The sequence below is a fragment of the Molothrus aeneus genome, chromosome 7 (genome assembly GCF_037042795.1).
Source record: "Molothrus aeneus isolate 106 chromosome 7, BPBGC_Maene_1.0, whole genome shotgun sequence".
Taxonomy (NCBI): domain Eukaryota; kingdom Metazoa; phylum Chordata; class Aves; order Passeriformes; family Icteridae; genus Molothrus; species Molothrus aeneus.
This window is the reverse complement of record NC_089652.1, coordinates 5,330,757-5,341,986: the sequence shown is the minus strand read 5'-3', so window position 1 is coordinate 5,341,986 and position 11,230 is coordinate 5,330,757.

Sequence of the window (11,230 nt, the reverse complement as noted above, 5' to 3'; positions counted from 1 at the left end):
GTTTATTTTTTGGGGGTTGGTTTGGTTTTTTTGGTTTTTTGGTTGTTTGTTTTGGTGTGGGGGGTTTTGTTTTGTTTTGGGGTGGAGGGGGTTTTGTTTGTTTTTTTGGGGTTTTTTGTTGTTGTTGTTTTTTGTTTTGGTCTTTTTTGTGTATATGTGTGTTTGGGGTTTTTTTCTTTTTTTTGAGTGCTGCTTTCTCTAAGTTAGGTGGTTTACCATTATGGTACATAGGGGCTTTCCCAAAATGGAGGTTTATTGTTCTGAATGTTACCCATCGCACAGCACCAGTTCACACACTGAAGCAAAGTATTTATTTTTTTTTTTTTTTTAATTCTAGTTTGTGTAAAGTAAGGAGCTAGGTGGTAACCCATAAAAGGTTAGCTCCCCATTCATCAAAGCTTTACAGAACTTATAGACTTTAACAGACAATGGCATATATTTTATTACATCATCTCTTTACTGATTAGCACCGACCCCCCTATTTGCTAGTTATTTCTCCCACTTCTCATGCAAATTAGCCCTCATGTGCAGTTCTTCCCTCTGTTTGAGTCTGGAGTCTATTTTGAGTAGGTGGTGGATGAGCCAGTGGTCACAATCTCTCACTGCCAGAATTACCTTTCCTCCAGTTACTGCAATGCTCATAACTCAGTTACTGCAATGCTCATACCTGTACTGATTAACAACTCAAAAAAAAAAATAAATTCAAAGTTTTACTCAAACGGTTCTTCACATCTTGGGTGGGACTTCATATCAGAGCAGGCATTTCTTTAGGGAAGAGCAAACCACTGGAAGTGGGGAGAAGGATAAAGATTTAATAGTCTGCTCATCGTTCTTTATCCCTTTGGCTCCTGAGGTCACCCTGCTGCAGGGGGCACAGTCCTGGCAGAGGATACTCTCCCCAGTCAGCCAATTTGCGGGAGTTTTGAGCCTTAAATGGGCTTCTTTCTCCAAGAAAGGAGCTCCTATCAGTTTATCTTGCCTACAATACCCTGACCTACAAACTGATAGATATAACTAGATATGCATAGAGATTTGATAACTAGATCTGATATCTAGAAAGTATGTCTTACCAATCATCATTAAATATGGGGTTAAAATGATATGCAGTTCTCATAGCTGGGGTTTTAAATAATTCCCTCACTTCCTGTGTGGTGGTGTGGAACTTTCAGGATTTACCCTCTGGAGTCATAAGATGACACCAAAAAATCAGCAAAAAGGAAGTTTTGAACCTTGATGTTTGTTGAGAAATAAATAAATAAATAAATAAATAAAGCTGAAAAGGCTCAAAGTGCAAAGCAGATTGGACCAGAAGATCTTTTTCAAAACTTCATCATTTTTAACGAATACTTTATTGGGAATGAATTGTACAAAATCTGTCTAAAGAATGCTTGTGGTTTGGGTGTTTTTTTATATTGATCCATACCCTAAACCTGTTGTAAAGTTTTTTAACAGATATAAAAAATATTTTCAGCTACAGCGTTCCTGCCCCGTAAGCCGGGAGATGGCACTAGGGGAATAGCTATTCCTATGGATGGGCGTGTCTGAAAGCAGCAATGCCTTCCGACCAGGGACGGTGTTTTCCGTGTGCCACATCGGCAATACACAGAGCTGTCTGTATTTGCACACAGAAGCATCTGCGATACAAAACCGGTTGCAGCCTGGAAACTTGACCTGGTTTTTCATTTGGGAGTCTGATCTCGTATTATTATATCAGAGTAGGCAGGAGGGAAACAGCAGAGCAGCTGAGAGGGATAAAGTGAAAAGGAGATTGTTGGGAATTGCTGGACTTGGATGCCTAGAGGTAAAATTTGGCTATGTTTGTAAGCTCCTGTCAGGTACAGCCTCCTGGAAAGTGCCTTCCTTGAGCTGGTGTGGGCCCCTGGGAAAGCCCAACACCTTTGTCATAGGTCTGTTAGCATGCAGGAGGCTGACAGGGAGATTTGCATTCCCAGGGATGCCAGCTCAGCCAATTTACAGTCTTGGTAGCTTTGCTGTAGCAAGAAAATCTGGCAGGACACATTCCATCACATGTGCACTGTAATAGAGCTGAGAGATTGTAAATCTTGTCCTAAGCCACAGAAAAGTAAACCTTTCCAGATTTCAAGGATCCATTTCTGGGATTAGGGAATACCTTAAACAGACAGTGGCAATCAGATTGACAATTTGGCATTCTCTGGGGAAGAAGACTACAAAAAATAGGACATTAAGAACAACCTTTCTCCTTTTTAACGTGCTTGCAGAAAACAAAGTAGAAGTAGATACTGCAACAGGACAAAGAATGCAAATGCATTGTTGCTCTTACAGATGCTGTTTCCTGTTCAGGATTGGGCTTTTCTTGCAACGGCCTAATGGGTCTTTACAGAGAGGTCTCTGCACCTCTGTTCCTCCTGGAGGCATAGTAACAGGCTGAAATCTTTAATTCTTATTTTCTGTCCTTCATGGGGATGCTTCCTCTTTGTTATGGTCATGTCCCATTCCAGTACATGGCCTGTCCCTCCTTCCTGGACTCTGGTGTAGCCTCAGGAGAGGATAGGGTTTGCCCTGGGTTATTGGTGTCAATTGTTCTCCTCTGCTGGGTTAGTGGCAGACCTTTTCCTTTGACACTCCAAACTGCCCAGAGCTCTGTTACTCTGTGATAAACACTAGATAAACATACCCAGGAGTAACAATATCCACTCCTCTGGTATTAGAGCTGTTGTCAGAATAACAGCCAGAGAGCTGCCCTGCAGTGTGTACAGCCCTGACCTGCAGACTTTGTGACATTTGGGCTTTGCTATGAATTGGTTTAGTTGAGCAGTCTCTTTTCAGTCCCCCATTTATGGTTATTTTTTTATTATTTCCAGTGTTAGTAAGTCATTGCTACAGCTGGAAAGGATTATCTTCAATGTCTGGTTTGCTGTGAACAATGTCTAACATGTTTACTACAGTGAGTATCATTTAAAACATTATCTTGCTGAAAAAAAATGCACATGGCCTTGCTAACTACCAAATTAGCAAATAAAGGAATTGTAGGTTACCTGGAGAAAAAGTGTTCCAAGCTCTGTGAGTAAGACAGGTTGAAATGAAAATTGGGTTGTTTTTGTCAAACTTAATGTTAATCTGAGAAACATGTATTCTCCAGACATGGAGACTGTACAAGTATACTCAGGCAAGAATGGCCATATAAAAAGAAATATCTGTTTTTAAGAAGAGATAATTTTTGCAGTCTTTCATTCCCACTGCAAAGTAAAAGAACTTTTAAAGGAGTTGAGCAAAACAAGTCTCACTGTATGCTTTTTTCTGTCAAATAATTCACCTGCTAGTTTCCATGTGTATTCCTGAGCTGGGATATTATTAGTCCTATTATGTCTGCAGCAGCATCTGTTGCTGTGGAAGGGTGCTCTCCTCCAGGGATAGGCATGCTGGATTTCATTTTGATAACAGACAACTTAATATGAAAAACTACCAGTTAATGTAGCCCTTGGATGCAACTGTCCTAATTTTTCTCAGAGCTTTTTTGTCACATGCTTGCCTTTTAATGATGTTTGCTATCTAAGGAAGAAATGTGAAGTGGAAGATCTGCTTATAGACATGTTCTTCCTGAATGATCAGTCATTGTGAGCAGCTCCCTGACAGCTGTTGCCACCATATCCCAGCCCTGGGTGTGATTTCTGTCTTTGTATCAGGGTAAGGGAAGCTCCTGCTCCAACAGCCACGGCCACATGTGGTAGTGACACTGTCTGTAAAGCCAAGCTGCAGGATCTGAGCAGAGCCCCAGCAATGGGCAGCACTGGCCCCTCTCACAGAACACTTTATTTCCTTTTTAGACTTTCAGTCTGTGTTGCAAAGAGTGAATCCAACTGTTCATGTCCAGCATTCATGGTATGAATAGCCTAGAGGTTTGGTTTCTGAGTAGGTTATTTAAAGCTGATGTGCTGTCTTTTTTCAAGAAGAATACAGTGCCAATTTAGCATGGGTGCCCATCAGGGGACCTCCATGTTCTTCATCCAACCTTTTTGTGTTGGCATTATAGTGCAGGGAGAGCTGGAATAAGATGCAGAGCTCTCAGCTTACTTCTGCCTCGATACATGACTCTCCTTAGTGTGCCTTTCATGGGGTCACACCGTGTCAGTCATGTGGCCATGAGATGATGTGACACAGACAGGCAAGTGACCATGGGCCCCTGGTGACCAGCTCTCATTCCTCCATCCTGGCAGAGCTCCACCACGCTGCTCTCACTCTCTGACCACATGTGGCATCCAGGCACACAGCTGGAGGGAGAGCCACACACCAGGGAGATCCCACAGCCCTGCAAGGCCTGGGTGTGAGCTCCAGCATTAGCTGGGAATCAGCAGAAAGAGGCACATGGGAGTCTCATGAGCTGAGAATGACACTTGGCAGGTCTGAAGGTGATGTTGGCAGGTGATATCTCACCATGGGACAGATTTTGTCGTCCCTGGGTCTTCCAACATGAAACCTCAAACTAATGTGTTTTGAAAAGGTTGCTAATCTAGGGTGCTGTCCTGAAGCCTGTGCAGGCATATCTTTGTCTGTTAGGTAGCTGTCAGCAGTTTTCAGCATTCAGCAGTGCCAATTTGGAGCTTGACTGTATTAATTGCTCAGTAAATTATTTCAAAATCACTTCTACAAAAGCAGCAGTTTCAGGGAGCACTCCCAGTGAAGATGGAAGTCACACACTGGTTTCCTCTGTGGGAAGAATTTGTTAAGTCTGATACCAAAGAAGGAATCTTCAACCACTCAGGTATTATCAGTTTGTGTTTACATTAGCATGTGGCACAGGCACAGGGTAAAAGCTCTCACAGAGGACTATGAAGAATTCAAATTTTCAGTGAAGTTTGTCTCTTGATGGGTTTTGTCCTATGTAAATCAGCTTCAGACCATTAAAAATGCACTTGATTTTTGAGCAACAAAAATTTGTGATTATAAAAGGCACATAAAGGCACTGGCTGAACACAGCAGACATGAATATACTTAAGATGTTGCTGAAAGTTAAAAGCATTGCAGGAAACAGGGCTGCACAAATAAGGCATTATCTCCCAGAAGACTTCTGCCTTGATAGTCTAATAAGTATAGTTGGATTAGGATGAAATTATTCTCCTGTACTTTTTATTGTATCAGAATCAAAGTGAGTGGCATCCTGTGTGATGGTATTAAATAATTCTAGTAGTTTTAAAGCATCTCTGTTCAAGCAATATTGATGCTTACAGTTTCAGACTTCATGTTTGTTATTGGTTTGCTATTGAGGAGAAAGCCACTCCATTTGGCTGATTTAATAGAGCTCAAATGATAAAGACAACACTGAGATCAGCCCTCATGAACTACTTTTTCTTCAGAAGTGCCAAGTAGTTATGAAGCTGGGGTTTCCTAATCCTAAATTCTATAGTTTTACTGCTCTTTTATAACTTTTTTGGTTTTGTTTGTTTGTTTGTTTGTTTGTTTTGTTGTTGTTTTGTTGTTGTTGCGATTTGGGGGGTTTTTTTTGGTTTTTTGTAATGTGCAGAATACACATGTATCATTTCATGTACCAGTCACTGGGTGTTTGGATACAGTAGCTCTAATGAGTTACTCAGTATTTCCTTCACAGGTCTTCAGCTGCAATCCAGTTTACATCACCCTTTTGCTAAAAATGTTCTCACCAATTCAGAGTTGGTGGTTGTCTTGGTTTTGGAGACAAATTTCAGGAGAAAGCACCCTGGAATGAATGTTTCCTCTAAAGAGAAAAGGACTTCAATAACTCCCTTTTCTCATGCCCATGAGGGTAAATTGATAATTGATACCAGTGGGTATAAGTGAAAAAAAGAGAACTGTTTATTAAGAAAAAAAAAGTGTGTGTAGCCTTTCTGCAAGGCACAGAAAAGGCTGGAATAAATGCTAGATATGAACTCCTGGAAACTTCCCCTACACCCACAAACACAGCCCCATACACCCACCCACAGCAGAACAAAAAAAACCTCAAAAAATACCCGGGGAAGAAAAATACACAGGCTGACAGCATGGCCTGGAAAACAAAAACAGTGACTGATCTGGGAAGGGGAAGAGGAGTTCACATAGCAGCCTGGAGCAGAGCAGGTGGGAAACCTGTTGGATTTCTGGCACAGGTCTCCTCCTCACAGCAGCCAAAGTGGAGTGGTGGAATTGAATGTCCTTTCTCATGTTGGTTCAGCTCCTCTGAGGTCTCGGATTCAGGGTGGTCCTGCTGGTCTCCTCAGATGGGCTGAAAAGAAAAACAAGCCAAGCTGAAAACTGTTCAAGGAAAAAAAACCCAAAAAGTTGCCAAGAGGATTTCCAGTAGAGCCTCCAGGCTAGAGGAAGGGGAAAAACTTCTTGCTTCAAGCTAGCAAAAAACCCCAATCCAACAAAAGGAACAATGCAGCATCCCCTGTTCATGCTGTTCAGAGCATGCTGGAGAGAGAGAGAGATTGAACAGAGCCCGTGCCTGGTGTTCCCAGGCTCCAGCCTCACCCTTTGGCTCGTCTAAAAGATACCACAAACATTTGTGGGCATAAAGCAGATGATTAGGGAATCAAGTATCATGATGAAATCACCCCAAGACCGTAGTGTGAAAGGAGGTTGAGAAGTGTGTATTTGAGCTCATGGTATGGTCTCATTCCTGTGTTTTGCCATAGATACTGAGACTGATAGCTGTTTATCAGTCATTAATTAGGCTGGCCCTATTAGTCCAGACATATAAAAAAGTATGGTTTCTTATCCCCTATTTAGCAAGAGGTTGAGAATTTGTCTGTGTCTAAGAAAGTAGCACCAAATTTGGCATGAATAACATGATGGAAGCTACCACTGAACTGTGCAAATTAATGCAGTGGGTTTAATCTACACTGAGGGAGGAAGGATTTTCTTTAACAGGTGCTGTGCTGCTTTCAAGAACAAGAGTTAGGCAAGCACCTCCCTTGCCCAGGGGTAGGTATTGAGCTCAGAGAATGTAGGGAGGCATGCTGGGGTGGCTATTCCTACCGTGGGGAGTAGCAAGACTCCTTTGTGATTGTGGGGTTGTACTCAGCTTGCCTGGCCTGCCTTCCTTGCATGCCTTGTTTCACAGCCTTAGCAGACTTGCTAAGAAGGTAAACAAGTCCTGCTCTTATGAAAACATGTTCTTACTGTGTGGCCTTCATACATATCCATGTTCAATTAACTGCTGGTTTTTATCCTTTCAGAGGTGAACAAGAGGTACAGTAGGAGCATCAACCTTTGCTCTGAAGATCAGGTACATTCCTAGATGACTTAAGGGACAGACCAGAAGAAACCTTCAGTTAAGCAAAGGCAGAAGTGTTTTGTTTGTTATTTTCTAAAAACTGACTTAGCTTTTGAAATAGACAAGATGGTTACAGGTGAGATACTCTGAATTTAAACCACTTTTTAAATTAATGAAGCAGTTAATAAGCACTGTCATTTGCATGAAGGAAAACAACTTTAAAAATGGTAGTGTTCAGTATAGCATAGAGTAAAAAATATGTCTGTTTTTCTGTCACAATGAGCCAAAGAAAATGCCTTCCTAAGCAAATAGTCTGGAGAGCTGATACCTAGAAATACAAAAGAGAGAACTGATTTTGGTTTTGTGTCTCTGAGTTGGTAAAGCTGAGGAATGCAATAGCCTAAGAAGAAGCCCAGCCTATGGTTTCAGGTGTTTATGTCATAACATACACCATGTTCCTGTTGTTCCTTGAATGATGCAGAATTCTAAACTGGGTAACAAAAGCATTGGAAGCAATTGATCCCTTTTACCTGGAAGGAGATGTTTCTTTCTCTTATTTTTGCTGGTTTTGGAGTTCAAAAATTCCAGGGTTTTCTTGAGCCTTGGAAAAGAGTTCAGTTATTGCAATTGGAAAGAGCTGCTTCTCTTCAGAGAAGAGAGACTTCTTAATGAGTCCTGAGTACCAGGAACTCTGGAAAACAATCTAGAAACTTTGTTTGCTTACTGGATTTCTACATGTTAATGATAGGGTGGATAGCAATTCCTTTTTAGCAGCTATTTTAAGGCTTTCTTCAGTCATAATTTCTTGTAAAGATTTAAAATTGTCTTACAGGCTCTCTGTAGTCTCTGCTCCAAGCATTTAATATCAAGTGGTGCCCCCAGACACAGTTAATGTTCTGCAGGGTGGATGAGGGCTATATTCTTATGATTGGCTAATTAGTTGTGCTATAGGAGATTAAATATCACCATGCTCACCATAGCTGTGGGCAGAGACCATCACTGTCATGCACTGTATGCAGAGGATGTGACTGAAGGAGACATCCAGTGGGGTTTGCTGTGACAATAAAGTGAAACTTTTTGATGTTGTGAACTCTGTGCTGTACTGACCTTCCTACAAAGTATACCTGACTACAGGGTTTCTTCATTATTTTCTCTTCCTTTATATCCAGCTAAAAAAATTAAGCAGGGCTGTGCTCTTGAGATTTTTTAAAAGGGCCTTGTGAAACTCTGCCAGTTCAGAAGGGCTTTGAATTCAGTAACACTTTTATCATGAAAAGGAGCTCTATTTTAAATGGGTTGTATGGCAAGGCCTTCCCTTCAGTGCAAGCATTCTGTGGCTGCCAACTGCAAATCTGCATGAAGTGTGACTCAAGTTTCAAGACCAATACCCTCAAAATGTGATTGGCTTAAGTGCATGAGACTTTTTCTTCCCCAACTGTAACAAATCATAGGTGCTTTGTTTCTTCACATTTTTGCATCCAAGTGTGCTTCACAAATCTCATGGCAACCACAAGAGAGACATTTACTCTTCTTATTCCATGTGGTGCATGGGGCTTACTTGTGATTTCTTGGTCCTTGTAGCAGAGCCATGGAAAAACAACCTCCAGTGTGCTGAGGTAGAATCTTGTTAGGCACTCCTCTTCACTTATGGTTTTCTTAAGGATCTGCCTTCAGGGAAAATGTGCTACATAGTCCTGTCCTGCCAGGTGAGATCAAAAGAGGTTGGAAATTGTTCCAATCTACATGCTCTGATGTACACTATAGGCACAACAGTCAGTCCTTTTGCTGCCTAGCAGCCAGCAGGGAGGTGAGAAGGAAAAAGGACAGCACAGGGAAAAGTGCAGCAAGAAGTTTGAGGTTCTCCAGCCTTGGAGAACATAACTGCTGAGCCAGTGTGAGGTGCTGATTTTAGCACTGGCTTTCTCAAGACTTTGTGCTGTCTCCCTGTCCTGGTCCCTCATAATGTGCTCCTCATTGACCAATTTTACTCATAAGACCACGAGGAGGCCAAGTGAGCTCCCAAGGATGTTTGTGAGGTTGAGCACGAGCTGAATTTCTTGCAGCCACTGGCCACAATTAATACTGTGACATTTCTCTGTGTACCTAAATCCCTTTCATCCAACATGAGACTGTACTCTCCAACAAAATAAATGAGGCATGTAAACTAAGGAGACATGGTGAAAGTGAACTTTTCTGTTTAAAAGTATAATCACAAATAACTGTTATTGTTGCAATTTCTTTTAAGCAATGTGAATAATCCCTCCTGAAATACTTTTCATGCTGCTGAGGAAGTACTTGGATGTTTTTTATGGCTTTTATCAATCTGCCTCATTCATTTCTTAGTGTAAGGCCTTCCCAGAGGGCTGGCAAAAGCCTTTCTTTTACAACAAACAGTTTAATTTAGGAGTGCTGCTACCATTATTGCTACATTGGTGGAGAGATTATAGTTTATGAACTAATCTATAGCATCCTCCCAAACCATAGATTTTGATAATGGAAAATTCAGTTTAGTGCTCTAATGAACCATGGTCTGATAGGTACTATGCCAATTAGTCTAGAAGGTAGATGTGTGTGAAATTTGATATTTTCAGCAACATTTGGTACTTCATTTTAAAATAAATGTAAGTGCCTGGGTAAATGAAATATTGCATTTTTTTGTTATAAAATAAATGAGAAATAACAGGTTACTAAAGTATCATTTCTCTGTTAAATGTTTAAGCACTTCCTTGTATCCCTGTAAAAGCCTCCTGGCATAAGGGAGTAGATTTAAATCTGTGGAAGAATTGCATTGAGAATAAGATAATACTTGTGTTGTGTTTTAAAACCAGCTGGGAATTAAATTCCAAATAAGCTGCTCCCCTCCCCCTGGCCCCTCTGGTGAGAGAGGGACAAAGGTAGAGACTATGGATTGAGATAAAAAAACCAGCAATAGGATGAAAAATTAACAAGCAATAGTATTAATAACAAAAGTATGCAAAAGAGAGGGTGATTTAAACACAGAGGCAGAATCCAGAGTGCTGGTCATTGGCAATTTCTCTGAGGAAGAAACAGAACAAAGAGGCACATATTCACCTTTTTTTCCCCCTCATGTGAGTGGTATAGAATAGCAACCTGGTCATACACACTTGGCTCTAAGCTCCACCCACTTCTGGAGACCTGCAAGCAAAACTGGAACAACTCAGAAGAAGGGTGCTTAAATGTCTGAAATTTGGTTAAGAACATGCTGAAGTGGAACAATTGTTCTTGTAATAATGGTATGCAGTGCCATAAGAAGGGAGCTATGTGAAAATGAAAAATCTTTTGCTGTTGAAGCAAGTTTACTTCATTGGGGAGGTTGCATTTGTGGATTTTGTTCAGATAGGAGTGTTGTGTGTACTGTGGCTTTTTTAAATTACCTCAGTATTGGTGTAAAAGAGACAGATAGGAAGGCTGAAAGGTCTTGGTGATGTGAACAGCCGAGTTTGCCTGCCAGAAAGATGTCTTTGCTAAACTGTCTTCTCCTGGGTTTGCCCTTACACCATGAGGGTTATGGCTAGCAGATCTGTGTGAAGGACACAGGTGATGTTATGGCCAGTTGTTCTTCCTCAGTTTCTTGGTCTGTAGGTGGGAGGGACAAATGACCAGTGCCTAGCAGCTCCTGGAAATGAGCAGAGAGCCACACATAAAGGGTTTTGAGGAGACTAGTGTGAAGAATTTTTGCCCAAATGAGTTTGGGGCAGTGGGTGGAGCTCACTGTGTTCAACACTCCAGTGCTGTCTCTTGACACCCCTGACCTGCTGTGTGTTGTTGTCTGGATAAATGCTCCTTTCTGTCCATGTGGTGTCTGTTTCTGTCCAGAGCTGCATCACCCACTGGCTGGAAACCATTCTTCTAAAATAAATTAAAATACAGCCCAAGACTAGGGAGAGTGTTGATAGAGTGCAGAAACAGTTGTTCCTTTTAACAGCAGCATCTGTGTTTCTGGTACTCAGGTCCTGCATGTAAGAGGCCTTTCTGTTGATAGCATGGTTGACACTTTTGGGT